Below are 20,862 nucleotides of genomic sequence, written 5' to 3'. Positions count from 1 at the left end.
TCTACCCAATCATTGCTTTTTGTTTATAGGTACAAGAAGTGTTTTCTAGAGCACAAGTTACCATTGACTAGCCAAGGATAACTCGGGGCCCAGGTGATTGTCTAAAATAACACCAGCTCTTAGATTTAAACTACTTGGTTAAGCCTCTAGAGCAGACTTATGGTCATTTGTGATTAAAAACAAGTTAGAAACATGGGGTGCCTGGGTGGCTCAGTCGGTTAAGCGTCCGACTTTGGCTCAGGTTGTGATCTCACGGCTTGTGAGTTTAAGCCCCACATCGGGCTCTGTGCTGACAGCTCAGAGCCTGGAGCCTCTTCAGATTCTGTGTCTTTCTCCCTCTCTCTCTCTCTCTCTCTTTCTCTCTCTGCCCCTCCCCTGCTCACACTCTGTCTCTCAAAAATAAACAAACATTAAAAAAAATTAAAAATAAAACAAGTCAGAAACAAAATTCAGAACTCTTTTTTAGTTGCATTATTCCACAACTGGATTGCAGCTCACAAAGTATACGTGAGGAGGGAGTAGATTATTATTCCTCAAGGGAGCTCTCCTAAATTAAGCACACTTGCTTTCTTTTACATTTCTCTGCATACCCTTAACACTATAGATGAGTATGATATGGCAAATGGATATTTTGACTAACAGTGAGGCTATGCCAAATTCTTTCAAGATAGCCCCAGTGAAATTGTATCCTTGACACCAGAAAGGTAGGTTGGAATTCCCCAGTTGAAGAAAAACAAGCAATTTTTTTTTTTCTACTATTAAATGGTAGCTCTCTGGCAAGGACAAGCCTCAATCAATCCATCATGAAAATGATCTGACAATGACCACGTAATATTTATAGTTCATTCCTGAGGGCAGTTGGTTTGGTTAATAGTGGTTTTTAGCTAAGACATTCTGAGATTCTAAGCCAGTGCTTCGGCTGGCATTCCACTTTTATGTCAGCTACCAATGAACCAGCAAGTCATGTAAAATTCATTTCAATTGGTTTGTTCTATTTTTATGGGAGATCCAAAGAGTTCAGGAAACTTCTTTTGCCAAATCATTCAAAATGATGAAGGCCCACCCCTAAAGCATACCTACTATCTGTATAAATACTCAGTTTTTGTCTTTTGTTAGCTGCAAAGCTTGGGTAAGTATGAGCAATTTAGTTATTTGAGTTGATTTAACTTCTGGGAGACCTTGGTATTTTAATGGTGAATTTATGTCTATGGTACTGTAGTCAGCTTTACACCTGCTTGGTATGAATCATCAACACAAAACATTAAATCAGGGTTATTCAAAGGAGTTTTTGTAAGGTCTGTATTAGGCATGAATATTTCCCTAATGGAGTCAGTGGGTTCAGGGTGTTACATTGATGGATAGTGAAGTGAGAGAAACGTGACAATGAGGACATTAGCACATCTCTGGAGACTTTAATTTTCCTATGAAGTGTATTGTGGATGTCAGTATCTACAAGTTGTTTTGTTCCTTTGAAAATTAATTTGTTGATAGTTATTATATCATTCCATGAATAAAACTTAAGTATGCTTCTTTTAACCTGAGAAGTATGCAGTCATTAAAACATAGTCATATTAATATGTTTTAATTATACGTAGTTAACCTAGAAGCCTTCACTTCTCTTTTGGCATATCTCTTTTGGCATACCTAGATTTGGTAAATAAAGGAGCTCTCACAATGAGAGATAATTAAAATCTAAAGTATGTCAAACAAACTACACTATTCCCATTATTTTTCTTTTTCTTAAGGTGAGGAAACAAATCTTTGCTTTACCTGTGGCCATAGAGACTTAACAGTTATATTAATCCGAATTTGAATCCTGAACCTGGGAAAAGCAAAATCAAAGAGAATTTTGAGAAGAGATAAGATATGAATATACATAATATTTATATGTAAGAAATAGTTATGGAACTATTTTTAAACTCAGAAATGAATATCAATGATTATTAGAAACCTTTAATACTTTCTTTCTAAAAATAAAGAACTTCAAAAATGATTTGATTAAGTTATGGCAAAAATCCCAGAGAAACTAAAGGTTTCATTATTTTATGAAATATTGCCTTTTAGTATATTTGTAAGTTTTTAAATCTAGTCTTAAGATAACTTGATACATATCTTATAGGAATATAAACAATATATTGTATTTGTTATATAAATAATTGTCATGTACAATATGTAATGTAAATTATTATAAGTGTACAAGCAAATAATAACTTTAAAGATCATACCGTAGCTTTAAAATAAAAATAAAATTATTATCAGCATATTAAATGTAACAATATAAAATATAATATTAAATATGACATCTTAAATAATAAAAGTTCTCTTGAAAACTATACAAACCATTCTTACCATTATGAATATATTTTTATATATATTTTAGTACATTCCCCATACAGCCTAAATCATCTATATTAGCACCATTAGACAAAGTAACCAAAATTGATTTCCTCAAGAAACATAGAAAACAAGAAGACAGAAAACTAAAAACTGTGCAGTTGTGTTTCTTTAAAAGCACATGCCATATAACTTACAAATACCAAGGTGGCAAAGCAAATATATATATAAAAATACCCAAAGGGACTTAGAACATTTTCTTAATTTTGCTATTCTATATTCCTAATAATATAAGATACCAGGTAATAAAAACTACAGTTCAAGACCAGTGTCACTAGAAATTGTCTGGGGAGATTAAAGAAAACTGAGTTATTCTAAGTGATTTGAAGAAAGCATAAAAGGGAAAAGGTATTTGTGGAGGAACAACAATGAGAAGAAAGAGTGATGATAAACCAAAGAGGAGATAGGGAGATATTTAGGTGAGAAGTCATCATGCAATTAATGTAAAACCCACACTTTAAAATTTGTTCTTTGTTATTTTTTTAAGTCTAGAAATTGTATTCTTTACCTTTGTTGAAAGGAAGACACTCATTCAATATCTGCAAAAGAAAATCTGAGCTTTAATGCATGGGACTACATTGCTAACCAATCAAACTGCTAAGGTTGGGGGAAGCATGGGATCAGGAATTAGTACTCTTTTAGAAGCAGGTGTGTATAGAGAGTTTGAACTTTAGTCAAGGAAGCATATTGACTAGAATTTGGATATTTCTGGTTGATTTCACTGGCTTTCAGAAGCTGGTTACTAATGAAGGTTGTCATTGATTGGTTAGTATTACAGACTGAATTGTGCCTCCTGCATCCCCCAAATTCATATGTTGAAGCCCTAATCCCCAGTGTGACTGTATATGGAGATAAAGTCTTTAAAGAGGTAATTAAGGTTAAATGAAGTTATCAGGGTGGGGCCCTAATCCAATAAGACTAACATCTTTATAATAAGAGGAGGAGACACTGGGACTGCTAAGCACAGTGGAAAGGCCTTGTGAGGACTGGAAGGTAGCCATCAGCAAACCAGGGAGAGAAGTCTCACCATAAACTAACCCTACTGGTACCTTGATCTTAGGACTTATACTCTGCAGAGCAGTGAGAAAATAAATATCTGTTACTCAAGCCACCCAGTTCATAGTGTTGTATTATGGCAGCTCTAGCTAATATAATCATATATATATATATATATATACATATATGTATATAAAATGCTAACTTCTGTGGTCTGTACATACCCTTACCCTCTCGCTTCTAGCCAATTCTCCAGCTCAGAGGTTTCAAGAAAAAAAGGAGAATGATATTTAGATATTTATTTCCTCCAGTTCCCTTTGCAGGGGATGGACCTTCTCTTGGCCATTTTAGATTAATAGTTTAATATATATATATATATATATACATACACACACACACACACACACACTAAATATATATTAGAAGGCTAACTTCACTCTTTGTGTTCACTTTTGTGTGTGTGTGTGTGTGATTTTTTTCTCCCCTTTGAATCATTCCTGTAGGAGAGCCCATCATCAATTGTCCTGATTCTTAACTGTGTGTTGATTCTTCATGATTCTTCATGATTCTTCTTCAGAAGATCATGTGGAGGTTGTATACATGGTTTGAAAGTTGATCAATATTATTTCATCCTCTTTTAATTTTTAATTTTTTTTTTTGAAATCTGTGTTGCCTGGAGACATTCAAGATTCTAGACAACAGATATGTGAAACAAATAAAAATAATGAAAAGCATTCTAGGAAGGTACCGAATGCACTCTGTAGTCATAACGTATCATTGTTGAGATATTACCAAGAAAACAAGCCTTTATGATTCCAAGTCTACCTTAGATAGGCAAGTAACCCTTCTTTTAGATTGTAATGTTTTTGTAAAATATTAGCATTAGTAGTGGTTATGTCCCTCTTGGCAAGCCTAAAACAAAATAAAACTCCTGAAACTGTTTTGTATTCTACAGCTAATTGCCTAAAATTTAAACTAGTTTGTGATGTACTAAGGGCTTTGTATATGAAAATATACTTAAACTAATAATGAGAAAAGGCATAACCAAAAGAATAAAGAAAAAAAAAAAACTATGCAAAGGACATTGAGAAAATTGCTACTTGCTGTTTCTAGAAATTTCTTCTAATAGTCTTGGACAGATGCTGATTACTTGAAGATCTTGCATCTGCATTCAATTTCTCACATTAAACAAGAAGGGTCAAGATTATGTCAGTCATAAACACTCTTAAAAGAAATTAATATAAGACTAATATATAAACAAAAATGTCAACTTCGTGATTTAAAATGACATATGCATCTCAAATGCTGAATTATGCCAGTTAGGTTCAAAGAACTCTGAATGTCAGGAGATTAAACCATAAATTAGGTTATTACTCAGTAGGCCTAGAGTGAGATATTTTAAGGGATTATTTTCCATGAAAATGTCGTGGTAGGGTAATAAATATTCATATTTTTCTATTTCATCACCTTTTCTTTTCTAGTTTGTTTTAATTATATTTTTTCTCCACATAGACAAATTTTATTCTCAAGAGCACTATTTAGTGTTACAATCGTATACATAAATTGTAAATTATTAACCCTGTTTTGTTTTCGTTTGGTTTGCTTTGTTTCTAGACCCCATGAACTCTACAAGTCTTCTGTTAGGAAATGAAGGCATGCTTATATTTATGTTATGATAAATTCCTAATTAACTTAAAAATTTAACAATAAATTGTCTAATACCTATCATGTGGTAGGAGTTAAAGCTGAAGAACATAATTTCCTCCTCAATTGGTTTATAGAAAAATGGGAAATATGATATTTCATCTTAAATAGAAAAGAAACAAAATAAGAAACATAAATAATGAAGAAACATTTCATTAAACTGAAGAAAGTCATCAGGCCCCAATTGCAGGGTCTCTCAAGTTATTAAAAACATCTACTGACCTATTTGTTGCATATTCTCATATGATTGCCTATGATATTATTCCATAGTTTCCTAATATGATTTCTTAAATCCAAGCTAAAACGTATCTACTAGATAGTAATCATACATCAGAACACCAATAAAAGCACTATGTTAAGCAGCAAGGCATAAATATGAAAAATAAGCTTTGTTTCTGATTTCATAAAATACCAGACAATGTGGACTAGTCAACTAAGGGATGAATCAAAATTAAAAACACCTTAGCATAAATTTACTGCAAATTAAAAACAAATGGAGAAATAATAAATAATTTTGAAAGATAGAGAAGTGATGAATAGAAATGATAAGTATATTTTTAAAAGGTCACGTGACTTGAAAATGGAAGAGATGAACATTGATTCATTCAGGTAGTGCCATTTAAAATGAAATATCAAAATATAATTTTACCAGGCTATCATTATTTCGTTCCTTCTGATCTACACTGTAACTTCTTCACTCTTTGTGTTCACCAATGCTAACTTCTGTGGTCTGTATATACCCTTACCCTCTGGCTTCTAGCCAATTCTCCAGCTTAGGGCATTGACAGAGGTTTCAATAAAAAAAGGAGAATGATATTTAGATATTTATTTCCTCCAGTTCCCTTCTTGCAGGGGATGGACCTTCTCTTGGCCATTTTAGATTAATAGTTTAACTAACATTAAGATATGTGGGTCCCTCTATTGGCCAAAGTGAATTACCAGGCAAATTGGAATGCTTCTCTATAGTCAGTGCAATGCTGACTATGTTCAGAACACAATAAATTGACTGGAGTGTTATTTATGACTCTTGTTAAATTCTACTCAATAGTAATCCACAATCATCCAATAAATATTACAGACATTATTGCCAAAAACTCAGTTTCCGCGAAAGCAAAGGTTCATTCAGGTTTGTAAAGAATCCCTAACCAGCCGCACTGGGAGCCCCATATATGAGGAAGCATTGACTTAGGCTTTAGGAACAGCTCTTAAAGTAGGGAGGTAAGCAGCCATGTTATGTAATTCCTGATCCCATGCTTCCCCCAACCTTAGCAGTTTGATTGGTTAGCAATGTAGTCCCATGCATTAAAGCTCAGATTTTCTTTTGCAGATGTTGAATGAGTGTCTTCCTTTCAACAAAGGTAAAGAATACAGTTTCTAGACTTAAAAAAATAGCAAAGACCAAATTTGGCTATTTTTTCCTTCTTTGTTTCACACTATCTTGTATGAAGAATATTGTCAACTCACCTCTTAGATTTCATGTGTAACAGTGACCAAATTTTCACTAACTCTTGACAATAGAGAGACACTGAAGAGATTTGTGTACCTTTTGCCCACAGAAGTTACAAAAATATACACCAAGGGGCAAACGAGGTGCATTGGGCCCACTCTCTTAGGTTTCTTTTTAGAATTACTCTCTGACCTTGTTTTCTATGCTTAAGTGTCTGGGATATGTGCACAAAATCAAAGTTGGCTATTTCTGCCTTCTGGCTTCTGTCAAGCAGTCACTCAACATAGCTTCTCTGTCTCAAACTGAGGTAATTCCTCCCTCCCTTTGTGTTTCAGGTCTTGAGGTGGTAGTGAAGCCCAATTATTACTAGGTGCAGGATTCTATCCCTTGTAATTTCATTACACACAATCCATACTCTTGTAAATAATGTTTTAAATAAAAGTTCAGTATATTAGAATATAAGCTTTTCATTTTTTTTCCTAGTAGGGCCCTTTCGATAAGGTTCCCAATATTTGCAAGAGTGCTGACTTGGTAATATTTTCAAGTACTGTTTTAGCTATAGATTACTGCAAAGTTTTCAGAAGGCATTTTTATCATATGTATTAAAAATCCTCAAGGTCACGATCTCGTGGTCCGTGAGTTCGAGCCCCGCATCAGGCTCTGGGCTGATGGCTCAGAGCCTGGAGCCTGTTTCCGATTCTGTGTCTCCCTCTCTCTCTGCCCCTCCCCCGTTCATGCTCTGTCTCTCTCTGTCCCAAAAATAAATAAAAAACGTTGAAAAAAAATTAAAAAAAAAAAAAATCCTCAAAAGTTATTAGTTAGAATAGGCTAAACTGTAGTGTAATAAGTTACTCAAAAATTTTAGTCATTTAAAGAACAAGAAATTGTTTCTCAAGTAACAGTCCTGAACAAGTATGCAGGTGAGTGGAACACTTTTCTGCCGAATATGCATTAAGAAACTAAGGCCATAACAGATATTAAATTTAACCAGTGTTTCCAAGGGCAACTTGCCAATCATCCAAGATGGAAAAAGAACATAGAGTATCATACCAGGAGATTTTATTAGGAAGATCTGGAAGTGATGCCTATTGAATCTGCCTATCTTTGATTTGAGAAAAATTAACCACATAGCCATACCTAATTGCAAAGGAGGATGGAAAAATAATCTAGTTTTGTCCTCAATAAATGGGAGAACATATGTCAGTTGGTAGCAAGCAGGCTTTCCCAATTCAAGAAAGTTTCTGTAAAAATATTCGGGGCCACACAAATATGGGTATGCAAGGTTATATATCATGTTGTAATTTTTATAATAGGAAACTGGAGACAATTTATGATTGGTTAAATGAGTATAGCTCTTGTATTAATAATTTATTATGAAGCCATTTAAAATTACAAGTTAAAATATTTAAAACTTGGCTTGCTGTTATATATTTGTATATTCTTATTTTTAAAATATTTGATATGTATATATTTTTAAAAGCGGCAAAGAAAAAGAAAAAATATGAATTGTGATCTTTGTGTGTGGGTTTTTATATTTCTTTAAATTCTTCTGTGTTTCTAAATGATTCTACAATAATTATGTATAATTTTTATAATCAAAATAAAATGTATAAAATTATTTAGAGTAGTTATACAAGCATGTCATTTGAGCTACTTTAAATACAAATAGGAAGCAAATTACTTTTACAATGAAAAATATATTTTCCACATTGTCACTTGTTGGAAAAAGGGAACAGATTTTCCTCCCACATGTGAGAAGAAAATCACCTAGAGAAAGAGGCAAAACATGCGACACTTTAGTGCAAACCGAGACTTTTTCAGAATCATGTCAGGTTCTGAAAACAGAAGTTTATAACAGAAACTGTTTAGTAACATTAATCATAGCGTTTGGTACTGTCTTGCCCATAATGTCTAAATGTTTATTTAAAGATCTTGTTAGGGTTATAAAAGTACCTATATGCAGAGTTTTTATTAAATTTCATATTAAAATATCAAAATATTTGGGGTTTTTTTAATGTCCAATTATTAGAGGATTTTAATGGTGTTCGTATGTCAATAGTTATATTGAAACTAGGTCTCAAATAAAATATATCCATCTTGCTAATAAAAATATAGAGGAATCTTGAAAGTTGTGAATTTTTGTCTTTAATATGGCATATGTCCCTTTCAAACTGTAAGGGATGATAATTTTCTAAGCATGGATGAAGTTCAGTTTTCACTTTTAGATTTTATAACAGAATTTCTTAAACAGCCAATTTAAATTGTTTTGGTTCCTCCTCAAAGTTTGAGAAATATTCAAGGTCAAAAGAAAAAGAACTAAGTAAATGTGTATGTCTATGTGTATATGTATATACATGAACATTGTTAAAAAGCAAAATTCAACTGAGTAAATTTCAAGATCTAATTGGCTTTATTAAGTGGTTCATGAATTGGACACCATCCCCTCTCGCAAATAGAAACAATCTCCAATGAGCTGTACAGGATGGAAGGCTTTTATAGCCAGAAATGGGGAAAGAGTGGATTGTTCCAGGAAAGGTCACCTTTCCTTTAGGGAATGAAAGGGGTCTGTTGGACAGCTTACCTCAGTAGTGCTGACAAGGAAATTCCAGACTGACTAGTTAAGGTTAGATTCCTGGGAGGGGCTTAAAATGCAATTAGGTTAGGTGTTCAGTCTTCATTTGCTGATGTGGAGTTTTGCACAAGTGACTCAATTGTGAACCTGTTATTTCTTAAATAAAAAAATATATATAGGGGCGCCTGGGTGGCTCAGTCGGTTAAGCGGCCGACTTGGGCTCAGGTCACGATCTCATGGTCCGTGAGTTCGAGCCCTGCGTCGGGCTCTGTGCTGCCGGTCAGAGCCTGGAGGCTGTTTCAGATTCTGTGTCTCCCTCTCTCTGACCCTCCCCCGTTAATGCTCTGTCTCTCTCTGTCTCAAAAATAAATAAATGTTAAAAAAAATTAAAAAAAAATATATATGTATATATGTGTGTGTGTGTGTGTGTGTGTGTGTATACATATATATATATTTGCATATTTGCATATATATTCTGGCCATATTTGCATATATATATTATGGCCATATTATATGGCTCAGTCAGTTAAGCATCTGACTCTTGAGTTGGGTTCATGGGACTGAGCTCTACACCAGGTTTTGTGCTGACTGCACAGATCTTGCTTGGGATTCTCTCTCTCTCTCCACCCCGCTCTGTCTCTCACTCTCTATTTCTCTCTCTATCTCTCAAATAAACATTAAAAAATAAAGGTAAAGAAAACTTATACATATGCATGCAAAGTAATAATGAATATTGCTAGTAACTGAACATCAGACCCTTCTGATTGCCACCTGTGTGGTGATATTGCCTGATGTATTAAGCATAATCTCATTTCTTTCTCAGTTAACTACAGCTACATGGTTCTATTACCTCAGAATGTCATCATCATAAAATTATAAGGAAATTCACTGAAATAGCAGTCTCTCCCAACTTCCTCTTCATCTTCATCTTCCCCAAAAGGGGAGACTAAATAACACCTTTTTCCCCTATAAACACATTACTATGTATCACAAATACATAAGGATTTCACTATAATATCATTATCACACCAAAATATTTAAAATTATTAATTCATACCATGTAACTACAGTCTATGTTATTTTTCCAGAGTATCAAAAATATAGTTCTGCTGTTTTTTTTGTTGTTGTTTTTGATATTTGATTGAAGATCCAAATATGGCCCATTTTTAAACTTATTATAGCTTCTCCCTTAGTTTATCTTTTCTTGCCGAATGTAGTTGACCTTTGAGCAACATGGGGATTACGGGTGCCAATTCCTATGCAGTTGAAAATCTGTGTATAACTTTTGATCCCCCCCCAAATTTAACTACCAATAGCCCACTAGTGACTATAAGCCTTACTAATAACACGAACAGTTGATTAAAACATATTGTGTATGTTGTATATATTATATACTATATTCTTATAATAAAGTATGCTAGAGAAAAGAAAATAATTTTTTCAAGTTTTTATTTGAATTCCAGTTAGGTAGCATACAGTGTAATATTAATTTCAGTCATGCAATATAGTGATCCAACACTGCCATCCAATACCAGGGGCTCATCACAAGTGTACTCCTTAATCCCCATCACCTATTCATCCATCACCCCACACACCTCCATCCTGGTAACCATCAGTTTGTTATCTATAGTTAAGAGTCTATTTATTGTTTTATTTCTCTCTGAGTGGAAAATATTATTAAGAAAATCATAAGGAAGACAAAATAGATTTACAGTACTGTACTGCATTTATAAAAATAAAAATAGGCCTATAAGTAGACTTATATGGTCAAACTCATGTTGTTCAAGGGTCGACTGTATTTATTTATTCATTATTTAAATGTAACCCCTTGTACTCTGTAGAATTTCCCACTTTCTCTATTCAGGTTGTTTCATTTTCATGGTATCATTTAGCATATTTCTATATGGCCTAAGTTTTCTGTGAATGGGAAGTACGATTTTGACACTTGATAAATTCTAGCAAGGTCATTTTGAGTTACTCAGATAAGGGAAAATGGTTTAAATAATTGAGTTAAATAATTACCTTGCAAGAATAAGCTATAATAGAAATGGAAACTCGATGAATATTCTTTGAAAATTTTCAAATGGAATATAGGTTGATGGGAAGAGACATATTTATTTCTGATTTACTTAACTGAGGATTCAGTAATTGCCTGCACAGAGCACGAGTAAATGAATATAAATTAGAATGGCTTTCCCCTGTCCTACTCTTCTTCTCTAGGGACATACTACATGCAGATTATGTGTTGTTAAGAGTTGAAAACACAGAGACATTATTGTCTTTCAATAATCTTTTTATACACCAGGTTGCAGCATCTTCTTAAAAGATTTACATTGCTAATCTCTGCACTTCTCTTAAAATAAATACTTTTATAAATATCGTTGTCCCCTGCTAACTAAAGCAACACAGCCTTAGCTAGGCTGTGTCCTCATAACAAAGCCAGCAGGATCCCTTTCCAGGTGACCCTGAACAATCTCTATTTTTAGGATCCCTGATAACCTCAGAATTTCTTCAAAGGCGTGGGAAAAAGGGCTAAATAAAAGGTACATCCAGACTGAATGTAGCCACACATGTTTTTAATCTAAGCCTATTGTATAATATTTTAAAGAACTAAATGAGACTATGATGGACCAGAAATAACTTACATAATACATTATGATGAAGGTGTTTGTGTGTGTGTGTGTTGTTTTTGTTTTTGTTTGTTTTTGTTTTTCTTTTTTCTGATAAAGACAGCGGATTAATCCAACTTCGTACCTGAAAAATAAAATGCCAAGAAATAAAATAGTTATGTTAGCTTTGTATACAATATTGTTCAGAACCTCTGATTCCTGTTTGTACCACACATTTATTAGGTTACAATTGAACATTCTATTAATCTCACTAAAACTTTTGGGTGAAATTCAATTTTCATTAAACTCTGATGATAGTTTTATAAATAAAATTGTTGTAGCTATTAATATATTGGTATATAAACATTAAAAAAGACCACAGTCACCATGTATTCAATACACTCTGCATACGGTCATAGATGAGCTATTTGCACGTAAGATTTTAGGTGAATTAAATGACTTTAATGTTTTTTTTCAAATTTCAAGATTCTATGAATATATTATTCCTGAAACAATCTAAATGTATCTCCACAAATTTGGTTATGTATCACAAATTACCTGTAACTCCACAAATTACCTGTAACATGTAGTAATCTGATTCTTTTATTATACTTAATAAAATACAGCATCATTAAGCATAACATTTTCCATCACATTTTTTAATCAATGATTTAGCCTATCAGTTTAATTATATATGTTTGGTTGGAGAAGATAAGGATAATTTTAAAAACCAGTAACTCAGGTGTGACTGACTGCATTATCATTTGGTAAAATTGAAAAGGGATATATTTCACTATTTGCACTTTGTAAAGAACAACTGTTTATATTTCTGGGCAGTTTGTTTTTTGAGCCTCCTTTCCCTCATTTGGCTCTAAAGACAACTATGTATTCTTTTGGCAAACAGCCCAACTTCATTGTCACTGCAATTGAATGGTATTGACCTCCCTAATTCCCCCCAATTGAGGAGTGGATATGTCTGGTCCATTAGAGAACCAAACCTCTCTGAAAAGTGATTGGGAAAGGAAATACATGGCAGAAACAAATCCTGTTTCACTTCCTTCTTTCTGGACATATGAGAAAATATATTTTCCAGCATCTCCTTCACTCAGGTAGCTGGATGTTACTGAATTCTTGGCAAGTCAGTTCAGAGTGTATTTGTGTGTGTGTGTGTTTTCTCTCTCTTCCCCTGCTATGGAGATTTTAAGGTCATGAGTTAGAGATGGCATGACGGAAGGGTGGGAAAGAGTCTTTTGACCTACATCAGTCATGGCTTGAGCAACAAATAATGCTTCCTTACGTTAAGCTACCATTACGGTATGTACTTATGACTGCAGCAAGTCCTAAACCTACTCCGACTGACAGGGATGGGCATGCAACCCCAGGCCGGTGAGACTTAGTTTAAATTGTTGCTGGAGCTATTATAAGTGTAATCAGTCCGTTTCTTTGTGTTGCCAAAAAAATAAAATGTAAAGTTAGATGTTGCTGGAGATCAACTTGTTTTGTGGGGAGATTCAGCTGAACTTAGGGTGGAAATAAAGAAGCAAGAGCATGATGTTATTAGACCATCTGAATGTTCATCTATAGTCATATTGGAACCTTTGAGTTACATAAGCTAATAAATGTTCCTTTTTTCTTAAGTCAATATGTGTTTTTGATCATTTGCATTTTAAAGAGCTAAAATTGATAATGGCCATAGAACTTCCAGTATGTTTTCTACAAACTTACAATGCCCATATTTTGACCTTTGAAGGTGAGGAGTCTCATTTAATTGATTTACTCTGTGACTATAGAAATGGCAATAAATAGAAAAGCTTCTCTTTTAAAATCTCCCTTATTTGATGTTCTACCAGAGAGCCAGCATCATTCTGATCCTGAAATGGTTCTGTGTTTTGCTTCTTGGTGCAACTTAATTAAAATTAACCTCCGGATAGTTTCTATTCACCATATTTTGTGTTAAAATATAAAAACTTACACATGCACACACATACACACACTTACATTATTACCGCTTTTAAAGTATAATTTAAAAATTATAGTTAAATCCTGATTCCACAGACAATTATAACATCCAAGCTCATGTTGAACACACGTTTGTTTGTTGAATCATATTTTTAGCTATGAAAGTATTTAATCCTATCACATACCTGCTGAGCTCTAGAAAATCTCTACTCCTTAAAAATCAATTTTACAAACTTAATTTTTCTTGTTTTTCCAATTTTATTAGGCTAAATCTTATAAGCTCTGTGTTAAAATTAAACTACAAAAACTTCCTGAATCTTATTTTTATTGATTTTTCCAGACACAGCTTTAAAAACGGCTGCTAGATAAACACTGCAGAAGAATTTTGTCCGGTGTATGAAGACTCTGAGGATTATTTATTTATATAGGATTATCTATGTGAATTTGAATTATAAATGTTCCATTTTAATTTAATGGACTGTATTTAAAACTTATTTTTTGTATGTGTTAAATCACAAATCAATTGGTGCCAATATTACAGCATATTTGTTCAAATTTTATTATTCTGGGTCCTCAACATCGGTTTACATATAGAGATGTAAAATACTATCATAATGAATATTGAAATGTAAAATAAAAATAATATTCTTTAGAAAAATACATAATTTATTTTAAGGAGAACACTTAAAAATATAGGCTCATCTTTTACAATATAGCCTTATTATCGACTAACAGAGTTAGCCTTCTCTTTCCCTTGAATTATAAGTTTTTCAGACCTCCTATAAGGTCTGTATTAATTTGTTTATTGATTGATTTAATAATTATGTATAGCTACTGGATTTACTGTAAACTATTGATCCCACTCCTAAAGGTTGCCTGCAGACTGAACTCAACACTACTGAAATATTTCACTAATATAAGTTAAGAGAATTGTTATTTTTTACCCTTATGTCTGAATACTGTCAGTTGAGTAATGTAAATAAGCCTGATTAACTGTTTCAGGAAGCAGAGTCGTAAAGCAAACGAACTAAAATTCTAAAACCCTTTGTTTACATGGACTGATTACTTTCCAAAAATTGTGTCTGCTAAATTTTGTCCTTTCAATGCTGGTCAAGATGTCTAGTGCAATGCAACCATATAAAAGAGTTAAATTAGTTATTGCAAATAACCCAGAGACATCTGCTAATATTGTTAAATCAAACTCCATGTCTCCATTTAAGTCATTGAATAAATAAAGAAGTACTTATATGTAATGATGACATTTGAAAATGGTCCATTATTCAACAGTTTTTCAACTAAATAGAACACCTTCCAAACAAGAACATGATCTGGTGTACATCTGAGATACAAGGTTCTTAAAACATGCTCTGAAATTAGTTATCTGTAGTAAATACAGACTATGCCTTGATTATAGGTAAGTCTACTTAAATAAGGTGAATTCATTATGGCTTATGCAAACACAGGTTTCTTCATAGATTTCTTCATTGGAAGACCACACTGTGCTGGGCTTAGAGAAAGCCAAAGAACACTTAAAGAAAGCTAATTAATATCCAACAGCTACACCACATGGTGGAGTGGATCAGTGACAGAAATGGCAACAGTGGACTTTTAGACACCAGGCTTCCTATTACTTGCTTATGGAGAGTGTTATTTTCCTTTAGATTATATAAGGTGGGGGTTGCAAATACAAATGCTCAAGAAGGCAGATTTTTTTTTACATTTTGAAGGGGACAGCAAAATATCTAGTTATTGAAATATATGAGATTTCCCAATTGAAAATATTGCCTATATTAGTTTTAGAAACAACAATTTGCAGTCTAAACAAAATACATTAAACAAGACGTTTCTACCACATGAGTGACCAGAGTGTGATTTAAGTGCCCAAGGGCCTTGAATAATACAGTGGAGATAAGAAGGAAGAAACAGCATGTAAAAACCGTGCTCCTGGCAATCAAACATGTTTAGTACCCAAGGAAGACTTACGTTTCCCTCAGCTTGACTAACTTTTAGATGCTTCTACCTGACTCTAGACCCTGACCTCTTTTTTTCTTAGAATATTTACTCTAGAAAACTTATAAACTCTTTCTGTGCCCTGTTGAGATGAAGTTTCTTGCCAGTTTTACAAACCAGTAAAGCCCTTGTCAAGTTCCTGGGAGCCATCCCTTTGAACTGTAATCATCAAGGATAACAGCACTACCATCTGCCTCTGTCAGTAAGAAGGCAAGAGGCTAACTGTAATGGGCAGTAATGAGCAAATACAAATGACCGTGAAAAAAAAAAAACAACAAAACCCTTGCAAACTCAGGAAAAACTGAATGCACCTGGCACATCCTATACACCAATGCCACCCCTCTGAGGTCCTCAGTACTTTTGTACTAACTTACTTACTCCAGGGCTTAAGAACCCTCCCACCTTTCCTCTGAGTGGAATTGAGGTCAAAGTGAATTCTGTCCCTTCTCCACTCTTCCAATAGCCATGAAGAAAGTCTTCCTTGACTGTTGAAATTTGTTCAGTGTAATTTTTGTTTTGACAGTGTTTCAACATTTTAAACTTCATTTAGAGAAATAGGAGGAATGTGATTAATTATACTCCAGGCATGTTAGACTCATTTGTTCAGATTACACACTGCAGTTACTTGTGTTCTAATGGATTTTGCCCATTGGGCAGGTTCCTAGGCAAGAGTAGTTTAGTTTTCTCCTGTATGTCTCATGACGAGAAGGGTATTCGGTTGATAACAGGCACTCACTGCATGTGTTTTGAGTGACATGAATATGATATAGATAAATAGGTCTGTCCAAGCCACTAAACTAGTTACCCTGTGAACAACAACAACAACAACAACAAAAGGATAAAAGGGTTTAAAAATGATAAGAGTCAGAAGTGGTAGAGTCGAAAGTGCACAAGTTTTAGTAAGCTGGATGTTATTTTGATACAACTGCATTCATTTATTGGCTATATGATCACAGATGACATTGTTATCCTGTTTCACTACAGTGTGTTTATTAGAGAGATAATAGCAACATTATCAAATATTATGTCGAAGGCTTTTGATATTTAGAAGTTTTTGATAACATTGTAAAATAATAGTTAAATATGGTTTATTATCCTCAATTTTTTACTCTAAAATAATTACTGTAAGCAAGATTGTACTGATTTATGTTGGGGTAATATATAATTATTTGGGAAAGATACTGAATAGAGATATTAGGAGTTGTAATCATTTGAAACTCTTCCTGTTTTCAATCCTATTAGGACTTTAGTTTCTGTTGTTATTAAAAAAAAAAAAAAAAAAAAAAACTGACATGTTTTTTCCCTACCATGAATTCCTTTTCATACTTCCAGAACATTTTCAAGGATTATTTTGACTATCATATCTCTGCTAAGCCAATAATAGGGTCATTCACTCTGTGTTCTTTTAGTGTCTTTTATATATTCCTGATATAAAACACATTTTAATGCATTGTACTTGTGTATATTTGACTAAACTGAGACCTTCTTCATGTAGGAAATATGACTATTTTATTGTTTCTTGGAGGCCTATCATCTGTGTCTGGCATATAATACATCCTCGATATTCAATTTTTGATTGGTTGGCTGGCTGGCTGACTGAGGCCATTTTTGTCAACTTTTGTTCAAAGTGAATAAAACATGAGGAATTAAGAGAAACTTTTAAGATAAATAAAAGCAAAATTATTTTTAGCCACTTCCAAAAATAACAATTTTGCAAAGATTAATAGATTGGAATAATAGGCTTTGGTTGACTTGAAATGCCCAGAATATACCGAAAATACTTCATTTTTGTCGCTCAAAATTATCCTTATTTGTTTATTGTTAATGGACTGACAGATACAAAGGAGAAAATACACGCACACACCCCACACACACTTAGAATGTCTCTCTGTGCCACTGTTTGACAAAATAAAATGTGTCAGGAATATTATAATAATTTCTATTTGGCTCTGCAAATTATTGTTTGCAAAGTCAGAATGCTTCATGGTTTTGAACAGACATCAACATGAATTTCTTTAAAGATACCAGCATTTATTATGTCATTTCTCTGTGCTGGGCACCAGCTACATATTTTCTGTTCCGTTTAATCTACAGGTTAATCCTTGGGTTTCCTTATTTCTGGAAAGAATCTTATGATTAGAAAATAACTTTGTCTAAGTTCTCTCAGCTAATATGAGGTAAAATCCAAATTTGGGTATAGGGATCTAAGACTCTAAACCTTATGTTTTTAATGTATCGTCCTATATTCCACTTGTTCAGAAACACCTGCACAGACTCTTAAACCTTTACAGTTTATAATAAAGGCCGTTAATGAAAGGCTGAATACATTTGCATTATGTAATAACCTTGGCTTTAGCAGAGTATAGGAATGGAATGTATGTGCCTAAAGTATAGATATTATGCTAAAAGATTGATGTAAAAATATGTCTTGAGTATATTCTTTGCCCCAGTGGAGGTCAAACAGAAATAATTCATTTTGGAAGAGAGAGAGCAATAACTTTTCTAGAAGAATAGAAAGGGATGGCAACCTTGTTGTACCCAAGGCCTCATAGATATCATGTAACCTTCTCATTTTTACAACTAACAGATAATTTCATATGGATTCATTACTTTATAAAGAAGAAGGAGTGCAAGAGAGAAAGAGAGTCTATGAAAGGCATTTTATGATACCCATTATGTGCAATCAAGTTAATGATGAAACTGCATTTTCTGTAGTACTCCAAAGAATTAGAAGCATAGAAATACAAATCACACCTTCTTAATTAGAACAAATTAATTACTAAAAATGATGAAAACAATTTGCAATCAATTTATTCTCCCTCAAATTACATATTAGTTTCTATATGTATTTCTAGCTAGAAGTACAATTTTTGTTTATTAACATTTGTTACCAAGTACTGTATATCATCCATAATTCTGGGTTATTAAATTCCTGAAGCATGCAGTACAGCAAACTTAATAGATTTTATGCAAATTGTTATATAACAAAATAAGAGCAGATGCTACTCATCACATCAGAATCTTTCAAAAACAGCTTCAAATTTTTGTTAAAATTAAACAAAACATACAGGTACCTTTGTGGCCATTAACTTATTTTAACCCATTCCTTATAACTGTTTTGAGCCATTCTCATAACCTTTTGCACCACATTATGATAAAATGTCTGATACAACATTCTTTTGTATTAAGTTACTATCTTTGAGTTCTTATTAGGATCTATGGGATAATTTACGCATACCAACATTTTCACTGCCGAACAAGGTATGGATAAATAGAGGACAAAATTCAGCTTTGGGTATAGCTCAACAGTTAAACTACAAACACCATGAAAATTTTAAGTGCCTAGTTTTGTGTTTATATGTATTAATATATAAAATAAGCATGTAAATACCTGCTCACAAACGTACACATTTATAACCTATGTCATTTCAGTTGTGTTTTCTTTCTAAATTCAAGAAATACAATACAGAGATAATTGTCTCAAGAACAATTATATGTAGACATTAAATCTGAATGCAGCACATTTTTTAAATAAGTAAATAAGTTTTTTTCAAAGTTTATTTTTGAGAGACAGAGACAGAGGGTGAACAGAGAGAGAGAGGGAGACACAGAATCCAAAGCAGTCTCCAGGCTCTGAGCTGTCAACACAGAGCCCAAGATGGGGCTCAAAGTCACAAACCATGAGATCATGACCTGAGCCACCCAGACATCCCTGAATGTGGTACACTTTTTAATTCTGTGATTTTACTAATCTTTGTATACAGACAGAACATTGAATTTCATAATTATACTGAACTTTTATAAAATAGCTCTTAGAGTTATGACAGTGCAAATAATGATTTGTTGAGGAATTCACATACATTTTTATTTAAATTTTGAAAATTACATAGTGCAAGTGTTCATTTTGGGTATAGGCAAAGAAATCAAACATAAGTTGTGATAGCTGAAGTAAGTTTGAGGAAGGTCACTTTGTCAGTCTACTGGTCTCCTAAAAAAAAAAAAAGGGGAAGGAAATCACATGAGACAATGTATGTATCAAGCTAAACACAGTGATTCTGCTCCTTATGTAATGAAGAGTTTAATTTGAGATATAATCGGGCAAAACAAGGAGAGACGCATATGTATCTTTATAGGACACAAGAGAGCCAAAAGAGTCTTATTCATTATTGTATTTCTCAGTGGAGAGATATAAAGGGATCTTCCATTGTGCTTATACTATGAGATATTTCAATACAAAATTTTTGAAAATGAAAGTAAGCATGGGAACTGGAAATTGAGCAAAGAAACAAACAGGTGTAATGAATTAACAGGTGAAATAAACAGGTCAAAGTGTTTGGAAACCATATTGAAAAAAATAATTTCCCTTGGATTATTAACAAAATTCACATTATCACAGTACAGTAAAATAATAACATATTAACAAAATATTTAAACTACCTAACCACTTAAAAATTAGGTGAACCTCAAGATACCTATTTGATCAAGTGGAAAATTCTTTATTTTATAGACAGTATTTGGCAAATAATATAAATATCTATGGATTATGGTTATAATTCTCACAGATATATATCATAAATTCATGTTATTTTTATTAATTGAGAATAATTGAAAATGAATGGACAGAACATGGTTATTTGATAATTTATGAGTTTATTCTTCAGAATTAAAAGCTTTCATCAATTTTAACAGTAACTTCTCCAAGGAAAATTAAAGATACTTTTAAAAATAACACTCAAAATTATATCATAACTCAAAAATATATTAACAATAAATAATCAAGGTTTATAGGTTAAAAGTATCTTGAATATACACCACAATTGCATTTCAGTAAATGGAGACTAATGAATAATTCTTTAATGGTAAAATAAATGGCAGAAAAATCAGATTTCCTCAATTTAGGGAGTCATATAACATAATTTTATTTTAAATTGTAGATTTCCCCCACAAACTTAAAAATTGACTTTAAAATTCACATGGAAAATGAAATGCATAAAAGATAGAATAGTATGTGTACTGTTGCCATAAATTATATAAAGGTATTATAAAATCCATTGATTAAATAATTGTGATGCTGGCCCAGCAACAAATATGCAGATCAATGAGCAGAACACAAATTATTAATTAAAGAAGAAATTTATTAGATAAAACCGGCATTTCAAATCAGACAGGAA

This window comes from Panthera pardus, unplaced genomic scaffold, assembly GCF_024362965.1.
Source record: "Panthera pardus isolate Hobbes unplaced genomic scaffold, ASM2436296v1 HiC_scaffold_2, whole genome shotgun sequence".
NCBI lineage: Eukaryota > Metazoa > Chordata > Mammalia > Carnivora > Felidae > Panthera > Panthera pardus.
Note: the sequence above shows the minus strand (reverse complement) of the source record.